This window comes from Mus caroli, unplaced genomic scaffold (genome assembly GCF_978045245.1).
Source record: "Mus caroli unplaced genomic scaffold, Mus_caroli_1 scaffold_9, whole genome shotgun sequence".
Taxonomy (NCBI): Eukaryota; Metazoa; Chordata; class Mammalia; order Rodentia; family Muridae; genus Mus; species Mus caroli.
Genome location: NW_028227264.1, coordinates 37,682,985 through 37,706,878, shown reverse-complemented (window position 1 = coordinate 37,706,878; position 23,894 = coordinate 37,682,985). Strand labels below are relative to the sequence as shown.

General features: G+C 44.3%; 1 protein-coding gene across 2 annotated transcripts in view; it reads right to left on the bottom strand.

The window, feature by feature from the left end:
• The window catches only part of Fyn (FYN proto-oncogene, Src family tyrosine kinase), a 192,210-nt gene that overhangs the window by 127,081 nt on the left and 41,235 nt on the right, over positions 1-23,894 (bottom strand). The window lies entirely within an intron of this gene.

Below are 23,894 nucleotides of genomic sequence, written 5' to 3'. Positions count from 1 at the left end.
CTGCATCTGGCAATCCACACATGACTCACGCTGCTGCTGCTGGTAGGCTGCTCCACCCACTGGTCTTTACCTGCACTTAGACCAGCACTGGCTCACCTTCTGAGGCTGAGGAACAAGGGTCTGCAGTGTCTGCCTAACCCTTTTCCATCCAGCTGTCTACCGGCCACCCTTTCAGCCACAGCCCCTTACCCTGGTGCCCACTGTGAGTCAACTCACAGTGTCACTCACTGCTGAATGACTCAGCCACCCTCTCTGAACCAACTGCCTCTTTTTTTTTTCCTAAAGAAAAGGTCATTTATAACCACAAATTAAAATGATCGGATTACAAACCTTCTAAATACTGAAGTGGAAAAAAAATGTAGGCTGTGTGAAAGGAAAGCTGGGGCGGGGGCAAGAGAAGAGGGGGCTGGCGCTGCTCACGGGTTGGCTCTCTAGATTCTTCTACAGGTTCTGCTTTTCTAACAGCTTCCTTTCTTTCCAGAGTTCACAACAGCACTTTAGGGGATGGAACGAACACACACACACACACACACACACACACACACACACACACACACGGAGGCTTAGACTAAGTAAGAAGTTTCTACTGACTTATAAACTGGTCTCCCACTGCCCCAGTGTGTGGCTGCACTATAAGACTTCAGTGCAAGTCGGAGGGACCCTTAACATCTAATCCAGACTGTGCACAACTCAAGGCCCTACTGCCCACTCTTGCTTGGGCTACTTGGAGCCACAAACAGAGAACAACTGTGCATTCCAGTGATTCCAGGTACGTGAACTGTGGTAAATCAATCAATCAACCAATCAATCAATCAACCAATCAATCAAACAAACAAAAACCAAACCATTCCAGGAACCCTTGAAAGCCACCTCAGCCTCTCCAAAGCCAGCAAGTCTAGACAGGACAGAAAGCTAACCAGTGGAAGTGCCTTCGACACCACAGCATGTCCTACAGGGTCAGGTGTTTTAAGTCCAGCTCCAACCCCTAGAAGAACCTGTCTCCACTACCTTCCATCAAAGATGACCCTTTCCCCTAATATCTACAACTACACTAGTTTGTTTCTTGTTAACGTGACACTAACTAGGGTCATCTGGGAAGGAGCCTCAACAGAAAATGTCTCCATTATACTGGGTTATAGGGATTTTCTTGATTACTGATTGATATGGGAGGGCCCAGCTTACTGGGTGGAGTCATCCCGAGATGGACTGCCTAAGAGAGTGGGCTGAGCAAGTGATGAAGCAAAGCCAGTCAGCAGCACTCCTCCACAGCCTCTGTGTGGGCCCCTTGCCTGCCTTCACGTCATGCTATACTGTAAGGTGTAAGGTGACATAAACCCTTTACTCCTAGGTAGCTTTTTGTCATGGTGCTCATTACAGCAACAGAAAGCAAACTCGGACAGCCACCCACTAGCAAAAGGACTCCACCAAAGCCCCAAGGGAAGAGACTTAAAGTCAGCATTACCTTGCAAATTAGGAAAAGCATTTAATACCCTTCTTTAGCAATTGGCTCTTAGTAGCCCTCAAGCTGCTGGGAAGATAGAAATGCCACAAGTCCTGGTCCACCTTGACGGAGGACAGAGTTTGTCACTACTAAGCTGAGTTTGCAGACCCACTTAAGGAGCTGGTGCACTTGGGTCTGCCCCCACCGAATCAACACCTGCCAATGACATTTATGTTCTTGTCCTGAGATTTGGATGTGAAGTGTTTAAGATGGCAACAAGGCTCTGACTGGGGAGGGGAAGGGAGGGGAGGGCTGGAGGACAGGGAGTGACACTCTGAAGATGTCATATGCTCCAAGAATTTTACATTTAATCCTCTCAACAACTGAAGGGGAAACCTGATCTAAGCAGGCTGAAGCCTAACTCATGTCTTCTGGGCACCAGTGCTGTCTCTAGCTTGTCCATCTGGTCCACTTGGGCACCCAGTTTCAGCTTCTCCTCCTGGGGTCAGCACAAGGCCACTGCCTTCTCTAGCCGTGCCCTTGGTAGACACAGACTGAGCACTTCATGGGCTTATAACAAGGGCTCTACTGAAGAGATCCATTCTAACAGAGGGCTTCTTTATATACTTTCTGCAATAAAGCTGTGTCCATTATGTAGGTAATTGCATTTTGTATCTTGGGGCACACTTAGGGAGCCTACGCGAATTGCCTGACTTAGCAGACGATGGTGAGAAGGCCATCACCAATGCTGAGCTTTGTCCTGCAGACAAGAAAAGTCTCACACTCTTAGGCAGGGAGCCAGAAGAAGCCAGTCCTTGCTGTGGTTTGTAGGGAGGTCAAAGAACACTCACCCCTTTATTTCTAATCAGTCTCTCTCACTCCCCCCATTAGTCCCTTTCCCTCCTCCTCCCCCCCCCCCAACTCTCTGGTAATTTTGATGTACAACCAAAAGCGGCTTCCCTAGCTCGGGCTCTGCTGGCATGACAGCTGCCCCTCCCCCAAGACCTGATGTCCTTTAGGTTTACCATTTGTAATTTGAAAATCTACTGAGAAGGAGTGCACTATGGTTGAGGTCAGAGTCCTCTACAGAGGTTTAGAGTCCCTCTGACGCAAGCAGACCTTTGTCTTGTGAAGGCAGCGCAGCAACAGTACAGGCGTACCCCGTTGGTCAGCATAAGCAAGAAAGCACAGCAAAGCCACAAGGCCTACTGTGGTCCAGCAGGAAGCCTGTCAATGCAGACTCTATTACATTCCAAGGCCTGAAAGAGCCAGAGAGAACAGACACCTAGCTGGGACAGGAAGGCATAAAAAGGTGGTAGGGAGGGTTCCCAATGAGAACTGTCCCTGCTCTTCTAAGGCCACTGCCAGTCAAGAGAGACCCCCAGAGGTGTCAATACTCCCACTTCCCCATCCATCCCTCCTTCCAGTATCTAGGTGCTAAGCCCAACCACAAGCCAGAGGTGAAAGAACCCACCAAAGCTGCTCATAGAAATCAGGTTGCTGAAGCATAGTCGAGAGGGAGAGGGGTAGAGTGTCTGGGGTGTAGGGAAGTGTGAGGACGATGCCTGTGGGAAAACACCAGGGCGTGCCAAACGCTTGGCATCAATAGGAGACGGCATCTCATGCCCACTCTTGAGAGTATCTGATGCTACAGGTAACTGCCGAGTTCTGTTGACAGTTTTGCCAAAATATGACTTTGTTTGGGCAAGCATATTTTAAGAATACATTTGCAAATGTATTCCTTACATCTCAAATATCTAAAAGTACTTAATTTCATGAAAGAAACACCATTTTACTTTAGTCACATAAGGAAAATTTCCATGTATTTTACATGAAACTCCATTTCTTCTAAAAGAAGTAAACCCAAAACCACTGAAGGCGAAGGAACCCGTGTCTGGGGCCTACAGCAGGTGTCCTCTCCTCTCCCGCTTCCTTCTCCTCCCTCTCCTTCCCCTCCCCACTTTTGTCCCCTTTCTCCTTTTCCATATGTGTGGCTTTCCAGTCAGATTCATCTTAGCACACAAAGGCACAATGTCTTCTAGGTATAAATGGTCTAGGGGCAGAGCCAGCCCACCTTTCAGCTGAGCTAGAGTTCTCAGGAAGCAGTGTGCTTGGCTGACATTCCCAGCTGGAGGGGGTTACCCAGTGAGTGCTTTTCAAATATCCTCTTCTAGCAAAGAGGAAAGAGGCCAGGCTCCTGTGTTCCCTGTCATCCAGGAGCTGCTGCATAGTGGCACAGGGGACGGACGGTGTGTGGTTCTAGGGACAGTGAGGTGATTTCTGAGCACAGACATGACAGGTGGCCCTAAATAACCTATGACCACAACATGAGAGCTTCATTCCCTTTCAAGCTGTCTGGATGCTGCTGTCATGCCTGCAGCCACCATGCCTGTGGTACTCCTGTGTCACACCCAAGGACCCTTCCTTCATCAGAGATGCACAGTCATTGGCACAGGTCTTCTCTCATTTCCATGATGTCTCTTATTTTCAAGGATGGACTTCAATTTATCTTAAAGAATACTGGTTATCTATGTAAGGCAATCATGAAATTTCACTTTTAAAATGGCTTCTAATAGAAAGGATGAATCTGAGAGACTACTTGTGAGGTAGCAGATGTGGTATACAAGTGACTCAAGTTTGAGAAACACTGATACATACAAGCCATGAGTCAGAGACACCCAGGTTTTAGTTCTAATTGCCACCAAGTAGGCAATAATGACTAATTTTATTGCCTTATAAAGAAATAATTCTTTCATTGAAGGTAGTAGCTCTTCCGGGCAGCTACTACTACTAGCTCAAAGAGAGCAATACTGTTTTAGCAAACTGCATTGCAACCTGAGTCCTGTCTCATGTATAACATAACAGATACCTGCGGTAAATGATTGAACATTAAGGTCCAAGGACTTATATTACAGGTAAGATGATAATAAGAGAACATAAATACGAAGCAAGAAGACAGAAGCAAAGGGCAGGCCTCCTTGCAAAGGATCTAATGAGGGCCTTTGGTTGTCACTAGAATGTGAAGACAGATTTGCAAAAACCTTCTCTGATTCACACAGGCCTCCACGGCAAGTACCCAAGGCCATCAGGGGAATCAGATTACAGAGGCAATCTGTCATGGTTTGTGACTCCTTTTGATGTCAAGCTGGTATATTATTTCCACAGCACTGATCGGCAGAATCACTTCCCACAGCCGCCTCCCACGTGAACTGTAAGTCTGACAATTTTGTGTAACTCTCTTCCATCCCAAGACACCCAAAGCCCTTAGTTCTAACTTCTTAAAATGAGCACCCCATGCATGCATATGGTTCCCACCAAGTTGAGAACCCGGGATACAGTAAACCCAGCAGTGCACAGTGTGTCTTCCAACAGTCCAAGCATACAGGCGCCCAACCCACATCATGCATACCTGTGTATCCCTTTCCCCAACTCAAGCCTACCCAGTAAGCATGGACTCTGCCAGGCCTACTCAGTACCTCAGGAGGTGACGTCTGAATCAAAATATTCTATGCTTAAGCTCATGTACACTCCCCCTGTGCTGAGTATCAGTCCCAGCAGACCTCAGTCGGGAACTAGGGTCCTTCTTCTGTGCGCTGTTGTTTACTTGTTTGAAAAATGTCTCCACAAGGCACCCATTCCTTTCTACTCACTGTATCACTGCATGATATACTGACAAGCTACTGCTCCCGCATGAGGAAAAGTGGTTTCCCCAAAGAACAACGGGAGTCGTCTGGCACTGGGAGCAAGTCGTGTCCAGCAGTAACTGATGTGTGTGGCAAAAACAGCTAGCCATGCCTTCTGTACCCACTGAACCTTCAAGTAAATAGTCAGCAGCTGTTAACTCTAGGGGCTCAGTTTTAGACATACAACAACAGAGGGATACTTTTTATGATGTATGGTTTCACTAGAGGATTTCTTTAGACTTGCTAAGTTGCTAGAATGACAGGGAATATCTAATTTTATCTAAGTCATCAAACTGATATTCAAAAGCAAAGGCTTTAAGCATAACGTGGTATATAACAGCTGATTTGCTGGTGGGCGTGGTATTCACATAGCACAGTGTTCAAATCTACAAATGTAAGCCAAGCCAACAGTGAACAACACCAGTGAAGTTCCTTCTGTACACTTTATTCTAATGGAATCCAGTTCCACCAAGAGATTTGCTTGAGAACAAAAGGCACAGTAAGGTTTCTGTTCATGGCTTCTCAGACTGCACCTTTTGAGTGACTGTCCCGTCCTTGCCCCCTCCAGGAGTCTTCCTGCCTACAGTTCGGCATCAGGGCATGTAGATGACTGGATAGAGATCAGGAACTGACTTAAGATCTAGTCCTCTGTTGGAGAGGATCCTAGAAATGGTGTGGCCTGGTGTCCAGTGAGAAAGTTAAACCAATCAGATTGCTCTACAAGGAATCTAGAATTGAAGGCTGATACTGGCTAAGCTGACAGACAATGCATCCTTAGGTTCTGTGGGATCCATTGGGGCCAGGTCCCACAGGCCTACAGCTGCTCTGCAGATCCAAAGAATGGAGAAGACAGACAAGAAGATATGGAAGCTGTGGAAGCAGCCACAGAGAGTGGTTCTGTTTTAATGACTTCCCAGGTCCCAGGAGGCTCTTCAGTGATATTTTCTGTTTCTAAATTCTGTGAGATCTCTTTCTTTAAGAGCTATAAACTATAAAGATGAAATCATCTACTTTGCAGATGAATATAGTCCTTACCCCACATCAAAGAAACTTCTCTTTGCAACACAGATCATTATAGAACACTACAACCAAACAAAATGCCGAGTTGTGGAATCCAGTCCCAAAGGAGCCACCTATAAAACACTCCTGGAATTATTACATAATCAGGGTAGGAAGACTGCAGGAGCCAGAGAATCAGGAAGTTTGCTATGAGATTGTGCCTTCTAAGAATGTTAGAAGCTACACCCATAAAGTCTCAACAATTCCTAAACAGGAGCTGCATAAGGACGACAAAATGCTCATATGTACAGCTACACTGAACCACAGGCAACAGAAGAAATGCTTAGAGTGGGAGCAAGAACCTTCCCTCGGGAGGAGCACACCAATTGGTTATCTGATACTAAGTGGCCAGCTCTGAAAACATGCATCCAAGTAATGTTATATATGTTTAGGACATAATATGTGTGTGTGTGTGTGTACACACATATATATACACATACATACACACACACACACACACACATATATATGTATATATATATATATATACACACATACACACATATACATTTTGTAAGTACAATTAATGAAAACAGGGGACATGAACTTTAAAGAACAAAAAAGAGTACAAGGTGGTGTTTGAAGGCAGAAAAGGGAAGGGGAAATGATGTAATTATAGGATAGTATAAGAGATACACTACATTATATCTTACATATAATAAATATATAACATAAAATATATTTAAATATATAATTATATATACTATATAATATAAATATATAAAACAGACATATATAATATATAACATTATATTATATTAATATATAATATACATTTATATATTATATAATACAGGATATAATATATATTTATAACTATACTATATGTAAATATTATATATATACACACACTATATACTAAATATAGAAAAGATAATTCTGTAAAGAACAATAAACTCTTTGTATTTATTTATTTTTTTATTTTTGGTTTTTCCAGACAGGGTTTCTCTGTATAGCCCTGGCTGTCCTGGAACTCACTCTGTAGACCAGGCTGGCCTCGAACTCAGAAATCTGCCTGCCTCTGCCTCCCGAGTGCTGGGATTAAAGGCGTGCAGCACCACGCCCAGCTTTAAACTCTTTACCTGAAGTAACTTGATGGAGCGTCTGTGCTGGTAACTGAAAGTTCTGACTACGACAAGAGCCCACTGGGGCTTACAGGGTAATCCACGGCATGACCAGAGTGATATGAAATAACGTAACAGCAGGTCAAAGGAGGCTGGCAAGGCTGGACATGGGGCCTCGTGGTGGTTGCGTGCTGAACATTCTACTGACTGAGCCATTTCTACAGCTTTCTCTGTGAGTATATGTCTGTCTGTCGTCTGTCTTAATTGTAGATAGAGAACAACAGTAAGTAGAAATGACTGTTTTGGTTAGAAAATGTTTCTATAACTAATAAACATTGGCCCAGGAGAATACTATGCGCACGAATGTGATGTCCTTGGTGGACATCGGGAAGGAGCCTGGTGTTCGGTGCATCTGACGGCTGCTGCTTTCCAGGTAGCCCAGCTCACCAGGAACGCTGGCTTTGAAACTGCATTCAAAGGAAGAAATCTTTGTTTTGATGTCCAGAGACCATGCTCAAGGACCTTAGTGTGTAGACAGAGAGCACTCAAATGTATAAAAGGAACCACACGGAACTGAACCTGCCCAAGAACAGTTTCCTTAAGAGCTTCCTACCGCTCATGTGGAAGCCAGACAGGCCTGGAGCTAAATGGGTTGAAGTGAGAAACAGAGCAGCTGCAATCAGCACTGTCTCGGTGAGTGTGTAAGAGGCCTTAGGGAGAACAGGGCACGGCTGGGTCGCAGGAGGGGAAGGGGCCAGACCTCTGGGAGGGGGCAGCAGATGGTGATGCTTCAGGGGAGAAGAGCAGAAATGCCCAAGGCAAAACTCTTTCATCTAAATGAATGTGCTAATGGCTCCTGGGGAATGGGTAAGGGAGAGCTTAGCACATATGCCTTCTCTACTGTACTGGCTGTAAATACCCCATGTGCTTGTCTGTGCCATCTGCTTGGTGTGCATTTTGTGGAACTGTGTAAAAAAATATGAGGCAGAGAAAGAGCAAATGGCTACTAATATTTAAGTTGATATGCTGAAAACTCAAATATGCTTACACAGCAAAATTATTTCACTTCCTTTAAAGAGGCAGAATTTTTCCCTTTTCTTTTTTTATAGGGGAGAGGGCAGGGCAGTAGGTAGCTACAGAGCTTCCGAAAGGTCAAAGATCAGGTCGTGAACAGAATGAAGCTAATGGGTAAGTCTCCTATTACTGGATCCATGCATCTTGGATTAATTCCATGCAACCAACCTAGGCTACCATTTCTTCCTCCATACTTGTTTTCCTAGTAACATGTGATCGGCATCTCTAAAATCCTGTGTTCTTTACATAAAAGACATTCTGGACACTTGCTGTGTTTTTGTAGAGGGAATCACACCCTTGATAAAGGGCCTACTGAAAATGACTGAATATTAATTACCTTCATACACACAGTGAGGTTACGCACACACTATCAGTGCCTCGAGATTAGATCGATACTGTAAACAATCCATCTGCCAAAATAGCTCTGTGAGGAATGAACATTTACTTCACTGTTCATTCCTCACTGTAATCAGAAGGTGCCTACAAGAGTGCACCAACTCAATGTGCTGCGTGTCATCTGCAAAGCTGGATTGGTATTTTCTTTCTTTCTTTTTTTTTTTTTAAAGATTTATTTATTTATTATATGTAAGTACACTGTAGCTGTCTTCAGACACACCAGAAGAGGGAGTCAGATCTTGTTACGGATGGTTGTGAGCCACCATGTGGTTGCTGGGATTTGAACTAAGGACCTTTGGAAGAGCAGTTGGGTGCTCTTACCTGCTGAGCCATCTCACCAGCCCCCGGATTGGTATTTTCAAGCTAAGACTTAGTAATTTCCCTCTTACAGATCTGCAATCACCTATAACCTATTACCTAATGTAGTGATTTGAAAGACTGTATAAAGCCCTGCCAATGACTGGGTTAAGAGCTGTAACCTTGACAGTGGAGTCAAGCCTGTGTCTCATGGACAGAAACATCCATCCAGTACAATGGATCCCCAGGGTTACTCAAACACTTCTGATGGCTTCCAATTCTGCCCCTACCAGAAGGGGCTTGGAAGAAAGATGCAGAGTGAGCATGGTAATTAAGAGCTAACACGCAGGCTACTCAGACAGCCCCACATTTAGATGAGTAATTAAGTTACAGTCTTAAATGAGATGCCTCATCTCTCCAGATCTGAGTTGTCTTCGATAAAATGGGTATAATCATAGCCCTTCACGCACAGGATTTCTAAGACAAATCAGCGAACCAATGAGAGCCTTCACATGTAAACTCGTGTCACGTGGACCTTCATTGTGTCGGTGCAAGAACCTACATGGATACCAGCATCCCAAAGGGAAAGAGGTCTTACCTGAAGTTTGAACAAGCATGAGGATGGGTATGGAGCACCTACCGCTAAGCTCTCATGACAGAAGTGCCAAGAAAGTGTCCTAGTGAGACAGGAGCTACAGCAGACTGCAGGGCATCTTAGTAGCAGTTCTTATAAGCCCTCATTTCTCATCCTAGCCCGTGTGGGTGCCCCACTGCCACTTTCATAAGTGTATTAGTTCTGCAAGAGAAGGTGCAATGCTTGCTCTAAGGAGCTGAAAACAAAGAGGGAATCCCACAACACACTCAAACACCATTCTGAGGAAAGACTTTAAAAATTAGGTCAAGACAGGCTCGGTGACATCAGTGGGCCTTTGACCCCAGCATGTAGACGGCAGAGGCAGGCAGATCTCCGAGTTAGAAGTCAGCCTGATTCACATAGCGAGCTGCAGTCTAGGGAGGGCTACACAGTGAGACCCTGTCTCAAAGAACCAAAGCAACAACAACAGAGTGAAAGGACAATAAAACCTAACTACTGGGTAAACTTTCATAAAAGAGGCTTAGGGTTTATGAATTAAGTTTCGACTCAAAAGACATAAAATGGGGAGGAGAATAATAAAAGTCAAGTGGGAACGCCCACCGCTTCCACGGATGAGACCTCAGATTCTCCACAAGAAGAGAGTAGAGCGCAACCCTGAACGTGAAGAGGGGATGCTTTGTTTTTGCTTTTCCACTGGAAGCTTTCAGAATCGGCTAAGGGAAAGGTAAAAACACTCACTTGGTATGAGCCTTTAAACCAACTCTGTCCATGTGTAGATATTTCTCTGTGTGTCTATGTATGTGTATACAAGTACACCTGTGTGAATACTGTATGTGTGTATATGCTTTAAAGACTTCCCAATAGTTTCTCTGAAAAAAGGAGCTTCTCTTAAAATAAATCTGATAAGACAAAGTTCCCAAAGATGTCGATGCTGCCATTGCCACCATCAAAATCGTGCACAGCATCCAGTTTGTGGACTGGCGTCCTGCTGGGTTCAAGGCTGGCATTAATTACCACCCTCCCTCTGTGGTACCTGGTGGAGACCTGGCCAACGTACAGAGAACTGTGTGCATTCCAAGAAACACCACAGGCATTGCGGAGGCCTGGGCTTGCCTACATCACAAGTTTGATCTGATGTATGCCAAGCTTGTCTTTGTGCACTGGTATGTGGGTGAGGACATGGAGGAAGGGTGTTCTCTGAGGCCTGTGAGGACAGGGCTGCCTTACAAAAGGATGGGGAAGCTGGTGTGGATCCTGACGAAGGAGCAGGTGAGGAAGGAGAGGAATACCAATTTATTCTTTCAGCCCCTGTATCATGTCCGACTTCCAGAACTTGAGCTTCAGCATTAGCGGGCAGGCGTCTAAGCTTTTGTTATGTTCACTGTGTTAGCATGTCTATCTTTTCCATGTGAATCTGTAAGGTTTTTCCAGGGTGTCTCAAAGTGAAAGCTTTAAAGAAGAAGGAAGGAAGGAAGGAAGGAAGGAAGGAAGGAAGGAAGGAAGGAAGGAAGGAAGGAGACAGACACGGAGAAAGAAAAATCTAGAAAGATGCAGAGGAGGTACCTGTCCTGGAAGGCTGCAGTCAGAGACTACAAGTCCCCTCTCCACATGCCCCTGGGAGCTCTGGACTGGCTTCAGCAGCAATCTCCTCCCAGTCCATCAACTGTTTGAACACTTCCCAAAGAACAAAGACAACGATCGAATTATTACATCATATATTTGACTGTGTAATAAGCAGCAGGTGGAGTTTCAGTGAAGAATTCTATCACTTCCAGAGTGTTCCTCATCATTGAAATTTCCTACTATATTAAAAATAATACATATGGTGTTTATTATTTTAAGTTGTCAAGAGAGTATGGCACCTTTCTCTTGACAGAATTGCCTAGCTTCAAAAAGTTGCACATGTGGCTGGAGGAGAGGAATCCTGGCATTTGTAGAAATATGTCAGTACCACCTAGCCAAGTGGGAAGAGAAATGAAGATAATATACTTGGATTTACCTACAATATTTATATTAGCTATTCCTTAAATGCCTTTGATTTAGTTATGTTTTTAAAAGTATGGTCTTAAACATAAAGTTGCCAATGCTAAACCCAGCTCCATTTAAGGTGGTGACAACATGAATATGTCATGCTTACAGCAAGGATTCAGTAACTGTAATGGACAACCTATCTTTAACTCAAACCTGACCATCAGAAGGCAGTAACAACAACACAAAAACTCTCTTTAGGAGAAATAAAATGAAAACTCAAGAAACTGGTGCTTCATAGATCCTATGAAGTCACGATTTCTCAGTCAAAACTTCCGTTCGCTGCTACAGAAGCTTGTTGCTGTATTACCAGATCTCAGCATGGCAACTCAGTGCCAGCTACAGGGCTGGAACAAGAAAGAAAAGTAAATCTTGTGAATGAACAGCACCATATATAAATTACTGAGATACAATTACACAACTGAATTTAAACATTTTATATATGAGGACCTAGGTGATCGGGAAGTCAATTTAAGAAAATGGCGCCAGGTACCACAACAGTAACAAAACTATGCCATTTGCTGAGATATTGTCTTTTACCTTTCTAATGGAGTATGTTGGACACTTCTGTAATTTTTGTTCAAATGGTAAAGCTGTTGCTGCTCCTGATGCGCTGCCATGAGTGATCTTTTTTATATAACTATCTCCACGGCTATATCATCTGAAGCTTTAGACACATTAGCTGTGATGTCAGCTTGGGGGTAAGTATCCCAGTTTATCGTGTTGAGCTGGCATTGCACATAAATGAGCAGCCATACTGATCTAGAAACACTGACATTCATTTTCCTCATTTTCAAAGGGGTGATGCGCTGTATTAAACATGTCAGGTCTTGTCTCCATGGATTTGATTACAGAAACTAATAAAGTATTCTTTAAATAGTGAAAAATTGTGATATAAAACTATATTCAACAACCCAAAATCAACAGTGCTTTCTTAGTGTGTTCTCAAACGTTCTGTACGTTCTGTGTCTGCAGCCCTCTCATCTGTGAGCTACTCCTATGACACGCTCCTAACAGAGTGAGCAGAGCCACATGCATTTTAAAAGCACTGATGTGCTGCTTAGCTACAGCTCAGCTATTTCACCAGTCTTGACACACTGTCCCTTGTGCTGAGCCTGGCCTTCTCAATGCTCTGGCTGACCATCACAAGCCAAGGATGATCCCCTGCATTCCATATTTATCCAAGTGTATTCACCATTGATGGTCTCCATCTGTCAGCTCCACACACAAAGACCTCAACTTATTTAACAAGAGAAACATTGCTTTTCTTGAAGGCTAGATGAGTTTGAAAGTAGACGGCCTGTACTAAGAACCCATGGTTTATGATCACTCTTCTCTTTCAATCTAAGAGAAAATGCTTGCATTGCCTGATAAACAAAAGCTAAGTGTCTCTGCAGATTCCACTGACAGCAATGTGTGTCCTTTACTGGGGCACTAGCCTGGTTCCTACAGTGCTGGGCTGTAGTTTGGACCAGCCTCAGGCCATCCTCTGAAACTCTGTATCTATGCACATGTGCCCTGAAGAATCAGCCAACTGTGAGAAGGGCAGAGAGAACACAGAGGGACCAATAACTGGCAAGCATCCCACTCTGTGTGCCATTTATCTGAATTACTGAAGTGTGATGAAATTTACGCATGGCAGGCTGAAGCACCGGTTTCACCATACTGAGCCCAAGCATCATGGTTTCAATCCTGCAGAGAGATGGCAACATGGTGGGCTGAAAGAAACAGAGGCCCGCTGGCTACACATTCCCTCCAGCTTCTAGGTGCAGCATCAATCCAGTAGGAAGGGGCTTTCTGAGGACAGCTACAGCATGTGCCCAACATGCACACCATTCTATATACCTGAGGCATAAGAGTGGCTGGGTTAATCTGATCAAATTGGTTATGGCCTTAATGACTTGAGATAGAGATAAATCTTTTTTTTTTTTTTTCTTTCTTTTTCAGACAGGCTCTTACTTGGTAGCCTAGGATCTCCTGGAAGTATACAACACAAGCTGCTGTTTTTCTTTCCTTTTTAAAGTCATGACAGTATATAATAACTCCAGAGGCGTGAGTACTGAGGTACCTTCCACTGGAAGTGACTGGTCTCTGCCATCAGGCTCCTTTGATGTCAGTACTGTTCATTTACAGGATGCTGGTGAACCCAACAACCGCATTTTCTGACTGCTGGCACGGAGCCCTGGCTGTGGGCTGCCTCAGGTATCTGGTTCTACCTCAGCAATGGGACCCGACTCTGGGCCTTGCTGCTGCAGAATTGCTCATGTGCCTTCTCTCCCAGCACTGTCTACATGTGAGCCACAGTTATTTCCTTAGGGAGAGAAAACTCAACAAACTGCAAATAAACAGCCCAGAACATGACCTCAAGCTGTCAGGTTGCTGTTCTGTTCTCTCCCCAAAACTGGAGCATTTACTTGGGCAAGTCTGACTTACAAGTATCACTTTCCTGTTTTCTATTCCTTTTAATTCCCTAACTCAGTCCCCATGGACTTCACCATAGCAACCCACCACACCCCACTCGAACCCTGGCTCTCAAGTTCACTGAGCTTCAGAAATCCTGTTCTTATAAACTTCCCTACCTCTGAACTTCTGCTCTCAGCCTCAGGCCTGACTTTTGAACTAGAATGACTCCCGTCACCAGCCTGCCTATGATCCGTTCTTACTGAAACCACCTCCTCTCTCTTCCTGTTCTCATCAGAAGCCTAAAAACAAGAGCAAGGCAAGTCTCTTTTGCCTTCTCAGTTCTCCTACATCCCACCAGCCAGTCACAATCCTACAGAAAAGGAAAGTAGCCATTCCCAGAGGAGCTCATAAACGCCTGTCCAATCTCCACATACAGGCAGCTGCCTGGACACAGACACTTTGCTTCTTTTCTGTTTCTGTCCTTTAAACATGTCTTATTACATCATGTCATCTGGACTCAAAGTCTCCAACTCTTGTCTGTTGATACTGAAGTCTTTCCTCTCCATCCACCTTTAAAGAGCAGCTTTCTCCAAGGTCTTCACCAGAGCAAATAGAACTTTTTACCATCCTGTAACCCTGAGGGCAGATTTCACTTTTACACACACACACACACACACACACACACACACACACACACACACACAGAGAGAGAGAGAGAGAGAGAGAGAGAGAGAGAGAGAGAGAGAGAGAACGAGCAAGAACGAGCTGAGGTCTTTGTGGACCCAGTTTCCTGTTTCTTTACTGTTAAATTTGTGCTTCTTTACTTGTTTTTTAAATTTGTCCAAGTAGGGAATTACGTGATCAATGACTCCTACCCAGTCCTGGTAACAGTTCCACCTTCCCTACTTTCTCAAATACATGAATAAAATTTTAAAATATTCCCACACACTCACCCTTGGTGTCGCCTCCAGAGGGTCTGGTGATGAGAGATTTTGAGATGATCTAAAAGTCTCATTTCACCTCAGGATAAAGAAACTCATCCACTTCTAAGACAAACAGCTTACACTCTAAATACCCAGCCCATAAACCCAGGACCATTGCATGAGCATGGCACGGGCCGAGAAGCCATACCACAGCTATCAGATGATAGACTGCACTGGCTTCCTCTTTAATCAGAGCTAGTAACAGCAGCGGAACACTAAATGGAAATAGACTCAAATTGTATGTGACAAGGCTCTCTTCATGAGCCTCAGCGACTTCCTACTGAAGAGATGCTGTTCTACGGGAAGCCCTGCTTATCCAGCCATTGTGCCCTTACACCCTCTTTAAAGATAGATGACGCTTTTATGAAGAATGAACTACACACAAAATACTATCTGTTTTGGCAAAGATACAGATACATAAACTTGTTTAAAATATTCAAAACCAAGCCACCAGATACCATTACTTCTTACAACCAGAGCAAGTGACATGTAAAGTTCTCTTTTGAAGGCAGATACTTAAGGGCTGCTACTCGCTCCTCCTAAGAGGAGGAAGGCAAAACTAACTCAAAACCATTAGAAAAGGACCCGAGAAACAGGTTAACGTAACTTATAATAAATATACTAATATGTTGACTATGGAGCTTAGAATATTTAAATTTGGATTTAAATTATTACATAAATATTATATACACAGCTAAATTAAAATGACCTTACTGAAGGGGCAAAAACACCACATTTTCTTGTTGACTTAGTGAACATATATTGACAGGTACTTTGACAGAGGGAGACAGGCGAGACATGTTTCAAACAGCTCACAGTCCTATGAAAAACAGACAAGTGACCTTAAAAGCAACAACATGCTAAGTAGTATAATTACTAAAATGCCGTGCTGAGAAACAGCAACACGAAAGTGCTGCTACAGCATAAGGTACATAAGGCAGAGATTCATTTATGCCAGCCAGGGCTGGTATGCTGTACCGTAACATGATTCTGCTATGTTAAACAACAACAAACTATTTACATAGAAAGGATCAAGAGAAGAAAACGTATCCAGGGGTTAATCACGGTTAACCTAGAAAAGGGAGTAGGAAGATGGTGTTAATTTATCTTATGTGTAAGAGTATTTTGCCTGCATGTGTGTCTGGGCACCGTGTGCCTACCTGGTCCCTATGGAAGCCAGGAGAGGGTACTGGGTTCTTTGGAACTGGAATAACAGGCAGAGGCCAGCTGCCATGTGGGTGCTGTGAACTGAACCTAGGTCCTGTGCAAGAACAACAAGTACCCTTAACTGCTAAGCCTTCACTCCAGCCATGAAGGGGCCTTTTTAAAAGGACTGTCTTCTTGTTATTATTATTATTATTATTTTACCTTATTAACTCTTTTTTTAAAGGTTTTTCTTGAAGTTTTTAAAAAAGTATTTGCTATATTACTTTTTAAAGATTTGAAAAGTTTTGGGTATAATACTTGAATAATGATAAAAAATAACTGTTGATGCCAACAGTGGAGGAGGTGGCAAAGCAGAACAGGATGGAGTCACCAGACAGAGCACCATCTTTCTGACTGTGAGGACCGCAGCTCCGCTATGGTCTGGGACATGGCTGTGTCACTGTGACTGCGGCAGGGTGAAATGGCACGGGAAATGAGCTTCAGAAGATCAAATGCCACAGGACAAGTGACAGCTTGAGCAAGGGAAGCTGGGACCAACTGATACCAGGCCACTGTCTCTGTCTCTTTCATGTTCACTACAAAACTAATCATAATGTGTTTGTGAATGACAACCAACCCCTGTGGCCAGAGGAAGGAGACAGAACCCAGGAATCACTTACAGGGAGACAGCCAAGAGACTGGCTCCAAAATGGCAAACCACCCTCTTTTAAAAGAACATAAATCTAGATTATTTTAATATGAAATGTCATGATTTTTAAATGATGGCAAAAACCATTCTAGCAAAATCAAAACATGTTTGAGTCCTACCTCAGTATGAAGACATCCTAAAGGCTGGGGACTGAAAAGAAAAAGTCAGATTAAAAAGTGTGTCCCTCCTCCCTCCTCCCTTCTTAGGAACACTTTTCACACAGTGTTCTTCCTTTTAAACATATGCAATATTTGAATTAAAAAGTCCCCTCCTCTTCTTTTTGGGATTCTATATTCAGAAGCTCTGAGCTCTTACATCATGCTAACATAACAGACAGCTGGGGGCTGTTGTAACTGCTAAAATATGTGTCTGGGTGGGACTCACAATTAACTAGTAAAACATTTAAAGGACAGCATAAGGAGGGGCAGAAAAATCCCATACACAAATGTCTGTACCTTCAAGCTAACTTTCAGTTTATCAGACTTCCTCAGGAAACAACTTCCCATTTGTAGCTGAGTACAACACGCCCAATGATTTCATTAGAATGCTTTTTTTAATCAGTGAGCATATCACTTGTGCTTGCTCGCTGTGCCTCAGGGCCTGGAAGCAAGCGCACAGTGCCATTACAGGCCACTGGGAAGCACATATCACTGGTAACCAGAAACAGTTTTAACAGGATAGCGTCTTCACAAAGAGCTGAGACTCTCATGTAAGTATATGGTCTTTAAGGTCTTCACTGCAAATGCTGGAAAATGGAAAGAGATCTAATTTAAGACATGTGTTTAGTGACAGCCCCTGGGCTGGCATCACTGTGAGCTGTCACCACTGGACCTCACCACGCTTCCCTCTGGTCTTCATGGCATATTAGGGGACAAATATGGATGGTGATAAATGAGTGTGCCTACTTCCAAATGACCTTTCTCCTGGGACAGCAAACACAATCTCAGGCACCTGGAAGGGCTCCTCTCTTTTCCCCATGGCAGGACTGTCTAGTGGAATCTGTATGAGATCCAGAGGCGACCCTGAAGAGAACAAGAGAGGCTGCCCTATTTTTTTAACACTGGGAACATGGCTGCCCGATATCCCCCTCTTGCCTGTGTGCCAGACATTCCTGTCTTACCCTGTCTTAACCTCACACTCAGTCCTGTGCTGGGTCATCTCCCTGCCTCACCTCTTTGTTTACTTGCTTTCATTCATTACTCTGGGTTTTCCTTGCTGTGTGCTTTGGGTTTCTTTTAATTATGTTCTTCTCTAGACTTTCTTCCTTCTCCCATGTGGAATTCTTTCCCCACCACCTCCCTGCCCAGTCAACACCAGCTTTCAGCCACGGTGCTGCCACCAAATGCACCCTGCTGCCACTTCAGCTGAGAACTCTTGTTCCTATCTTATTCCTATCAAGTCACAAGTGCATACAATGAGCCCATCATAAATGAGTCCATATGTTTGCCAGAGACCATCTTTAGCCTCCCATACTTATGACGAGGAACTGCCTGTCGTTTTCTCTGTGCATTGCAAGCACTGCCTTAGCAGTCCAGACCTACCACAGCACCATGTTGGTATTAAAGGACAGAAAGAACCCATCACCTCTGACTTGTTGGAACAGGGCTCCACAGAGTTGGCTAGGATCTCTTTGGACTGTATTTTCAAACAAAACAAAAGTTCTATTTCCTCAGGTGTTGCCTGTAGGTTTTTGTCTTTAACTTACCAACTATGCTTCCAAGATGTATGCTAACTGCTTCGGTGCCAACAACAAATAGTTAGAATCTTGATCTGGCAACTGATGGGAGTGTAGAGTATCGAAGGCTTGTGCTATTTAGAGGTAGCATCAGAAAGAAGAAAGATGGGTGCTTTTATGACCAGAGAACTGGGCTCCCATTTCAGCATTTCTCCACCACACAGTACTGGTCAGGTTCCTTCCCATCAGTTAACGGAAGATGCCAACACCCGCCACACCAGGTTTCTGTACGGATTACACTCCATGTGGTAATTTAGGAGAGAACCTAAGAACAGAGCATCCGCAGCAGCAGCAGCAGTGAGGAAACGAACGCTGTACGCTCTGCTTGCTCCTATGCTGTCTCTATGCAGCTGCCTCTGTGAATTCTCGTGCCTTTCTTCACCCACCTTTTGGGAAGATCTTTCCTAATTTTGGTCTTTTTGTGATGTAGATCAGGAAGAAAGGGTAGGAATGTGAGCCTTGGTTAGGAAAGCTTTGGGGACACACATGTGAAGGTTAGAATGTGTGGGGGAAACTGAGGGGACAAAGGAGGACTTGGCCTATGTAGATTCTGTATCCTACTATAGCACTGAGACAGCCAGTACTCAGTCTATTGTTCTGAAACTATCTCTAGATTATATAATGTTTTACACTATCACTATAAAATAATTCAGAATGGTTGGAGTGTCTTGCCCATTTTAAAAAAACTAATCATATAAATGTGGGGGTGGAAGTAGTCCACAGGTAAAAAAGAAGAGAGGTGAAAACTCGGCTTTTACTGTGGTAATAGGAACTGGGAAGGCACAGGAAGGTGGCCACTGCCAGTCGGAGGCTGGAGGCCAGGCCCAGTTCCCACCTCTGACTCACTGGCTCTGTTGAGTCATTAGCATCTCTGTGTTCAGTTCCCTTCCTGTAAAGGGCAGGCTGGGAGGACTGCATTACTATGGCACCCTAGTTGGCCTTTACAAACTGGTTTGGAAGAAAGACAAGAGCTGTGGCTTCTGCTGTGGAGTCATTCATGTATGTGCATATGTTTATTCATCTACATGTGTGGGCACATGTTGAGAACACACACATACACACACACTTTGGACGTAATCCTTTACCAAGTTAGATCATTTAAGAAGAAAGCTTTCCAAGGGATCCTTTGATACCCATTTATGTCCAAACAACAGAACTCTGAATCTAAAATAAATAGATTTCCTAAAAGCCTCACAGGTGGGTTAATAGCCTCCCCTTATGCCTGGGGCATTCCCCTTTCTCTTCTCAGAATACTTTGTTTCCATGTCAAAACAGATACCTTCTCACACTGCTTCAGTATGTCTAGGAGATCACTGCCTGTCTCTCATCTCTCTTCTTCAAGCCGGCTAAGTGGTCTTATTCACTAATTTAATCCAAATCCCTAGAACAGCCAATAGCAGCCACTCTGCACACCTTTACGATTAGAAACTGAATTCTGTACTTAATTTTTGGTAAAAGTCACAAAGCCATAACACTAGAAGGGGCATCTTACGATCTGCAGAGATGAGAAAACAGGCTTCTGGAAGAAACTTGCTGGATTCTACATAGAATTTCCCTTACACTTGGGTCTCGGTGCCTCCATGTACATCTCTGATCCTGGGAAACGGAGAAACTAGGTGGGAGGGGCCAATGCAGTACGCCAGCTCTGAACCCACTTAAAGGAAAGGAGTCCGAGAACAAACAGTAGTGTTTATTTACAGAACTGCAAGCTCCATAAAATAATGATAGTTTTGCTAAGTGGCAGCTGCCATCTAGGGTCTCAGAACTTACAAGGGCCTCTCTCCATCATGGGAGGTATCATCGTCTGCTCTTAGTCAGGTGGGTTAGGAAGCTGAGCACCCCTTGACCTTATTGCACGCTGGTTTGAAGACACTTTGGGGTGCTGGGTCCTCATCATAGTTTTTCGAATCCTTATCGACACCAAATGCAGCTTTATAAGGCTATCACAGAGACAGCAGTATGTCGTCTCTTGGGTGTCCCTACAATTGTTGCTTTAGGGTGTGGAGAACTGACAACACTAGACTCGGTGTGCTGGGTCTTTCCATCCCTCCTGCCAGGTCAACAGAGACTGGGACTTCTTGAGCTTACCCTAAAGACCAAGCATGGCCACACTTGAGGTCTGTGAAAGACAAAGCAGGGGAGGACTGGCCTGCCCAATGACCGTGTTCCCATTTACTCCTCAGTTATTTACGACTTACACAGCAGGGCAATTAGAGGGAGTTACAACAGCAAGCCCTGCAAGGGACCTGGCTAGACAACATTCTTCCTTCTTTGGGGTAATGAGCAAACAGTAGATCTGAAGCTGAAAGCCATTCCTCACCAAGCTACCCAAGCCCTGTTCTCACAGGCAGGAGGGCTCAGCCTCTCACTCCCCTGGCCTGAGATGATAGGAGCTACCAGTGGAGAGCAAGGTAAAACCAGTACATGGGGCCCACCTTCCCCATACTGTGCTCTCAGCCCTGGTCTTTCCTGTCACAGGTAGCTGTGCTTTCTTTGAGCACCTCTCGTCACAGTTTCTGGGACTATGTTGATCTTATACTCAAGCCAAGAGCATCATGACCCAGATCCCTAGCCTTTCTCCTCCAGCTCTGACCTCTGAAATAAGTGGACTGTTTTTTTTTAACTAAGCTTCCTTAGGTTTTTCAAGACACCATATTCTGCATGTATCATGGGAAAGATAATTCTGTGTCCAAGTGAATTTCAGAGACCTGGATATAAAATATGTTAAACAACTGTGGATTCTCAAATATTTTCAAAAGTTACTGTATTATCATGCTTTGAACACTTAGACCCCAGCTGGTGTTACTGTTTTGTGAGGTTTCAGAAATTTTAGGAAGTTAGGCCTGCTTGGAGAGGAAGCAAGCTACTAGGAATGTATTATACCTTTGGCCCTCCCTTCCTCTCTGTGTGTCCTGGGCACCATGCTGTGAAGTTAGATACACTTAAATGAGGTACTTAGAATCAGAATAAATACAAAGAGAGAACAGAATGTCTGCTGTCAGGGGCTGGGAAATGGGAAGAAGAGGAAGTTACTGTCTTGGAGGAACAGTTTCAGCTTTGCAAGGTGAAATGTCATGGCTGCGTAGTACCACAAATATCCCTAACAACACTTACACAGTGAAAAGTTTCCTATCATGTGTATTCACAAATACATTAGATGGTATTCTTTCAGTATGAACTCTCAGAGCCTTCAAATGCTTCATGAGACAGGAATGCTCAAGACCGGAAATGCATCAGTTCACAGATGTTCTCCAGGGACCCGTGTGCTTCAGAACTCACTGTAAGAATGAGATGCTGCAGGAAAACGGCTAGAAAATTATCAGCTGCATCCCTCACTAGCCGACAACCCCTCACCTGATACACAAGATCACGTCATGACATGACACAGGCATGACTTATCTCGTGGACTAATAGCAAAATCTAGTTTTAAAAGAAACTACATACGCAAAAAAAAAAAAAAAAAAAAAAAAACCTTCAGTACACCAAAATGTCGCTGTCAACTGAAAGCAGAAGTGAGTCCCTCCACCCGATCTTCTAAACAGCCATCAGTTATCAGTGGGCAGAGCGTCAGACTGGGAAGCCATGACCTGTGCATTTGCGTTACGGCAAAGGAGGAGAGTAGGAGCCTGAAAGCTGATGCTAAGGGCTTGCTGACGTCACTGCTGTCTGATGTCAGACAGGTCATGTGCCCACTCTGACCACAGCTTTCTCTGCTGTCAAAATGAAGTAGTCAGAGGGGACAGTCTCAAAGGTTACTCCCAGCTACATGTATCTGTGAAATACCGACACAAAAGGAAGTATCTGTATTCCCTAGTTAGCCAAAAGAAGGTCACTTACTCCTCACAGCCAGAATCAGGAGAGGACAGAGAGGACATTGCCCATGCAGGGCAGCTTGGGTCTTGTCTTCTAATTCTCTTGGTACTGCTCCCTCTCAAATCTCTAAGTGTTTCAAAACTGTACGGATCCCAACGGATCCAGACAGCATAGGATAACTGCTGAGTGAAGAGAACTACAGACCTCCACAGCGACAAGGATGCTTGGAACCATCTCCTGCAGAGCTCAAGGACATTTGTGAGATACCCAAGCACTGCCACAGACTGGCAACCTGCCTAGAGACCCTCTCAGTCCAGCAATGAGTCAGCAGTGCTGAGTCAGCAGCGCAGGGAGAGATGTAGTGCAAGTTCCTGGAGGAAACCTAGGGGAAACTTCCTGGTGGGAAGTGAGAGAGTTCTGCACCTGCTGTGGACAGAAGCAGACCCACCAACGATCACAAGGAGGAGGGAAGCAAGATACCACACACAGGAAGGACTCGGCTGGCAGTGCATAACTAGATGAGGCTGTAAACAGTTTAGGGATGGGGGCAGGTACCAGGAGACTGGGAAAGATTAAGACAGAAGTTGAAGGCCTGTACCAAAGTAGCACTGTGATAAAGACGGCACAGCTGTCAAAGGAGCACACGGCAGTCATGCCTGCCCAAAGGGAGCGCTACACGTCCCAGAGGCTGAGCAGAGGAAGATGTCTATGACTGTCTCTATGACTGAGGATGCAATGGAGTAGCCTGGAGATCAGTGGTAGTGGGAAAGAATCTGTTTCTGTCTTATTGAAACATAATAAAGATAACTGGGTGGAAGTGTCTGATCTGTAGGCAAGCAGACTTCTGAGAGAAGAAGTGATGAGGCGCTCGGCACGGATCTGTACAATTCGCCTTTCTAGAGTGGACTTCTGTCTTCTGCTCTTGAAGAGGCATTCAGACTACCCAGCTACTTTTTGAAGTAGTATATGCCATTTATTCTTGGACACTTCTCTTTATTTGCTTGAAAAATCTGCTGTGTTAAGAGTACATTAAGATTAATGCACTAAGCCAGGCGTGATGGTACATACCTTTAGTCCTGCACTTGGAGGCAGAGGAAGGCAGATATCTGAATTCAAAGCCAGTGTGGCAACAGAGTATATTCCAACCAAGATGATCCAGAGAAACCCTGTCTCAAAGACCAAAAACAACCACCACCACCAATAATAATAATAATAACAACAGTAATAATAATAATAAACTATCACCAAATTTTAGAACTATGGATGAGTTCTATGGCTGCTGTGGTATCAAAGTTAAGATATAAAACCCTAAAGACGGTTGACTTTGATTTAATTGGCAAAAAGTTTAAAAATTAAAATGTTAAAAAGCATACTTTTTGTTTTTTGATAGGATCCTGCTACGTTGCATAAACTGGCCTTAAAGCTGAGGTTCTGCTCAGCCTCCACAGTGGTGGAGTAACACGTATAC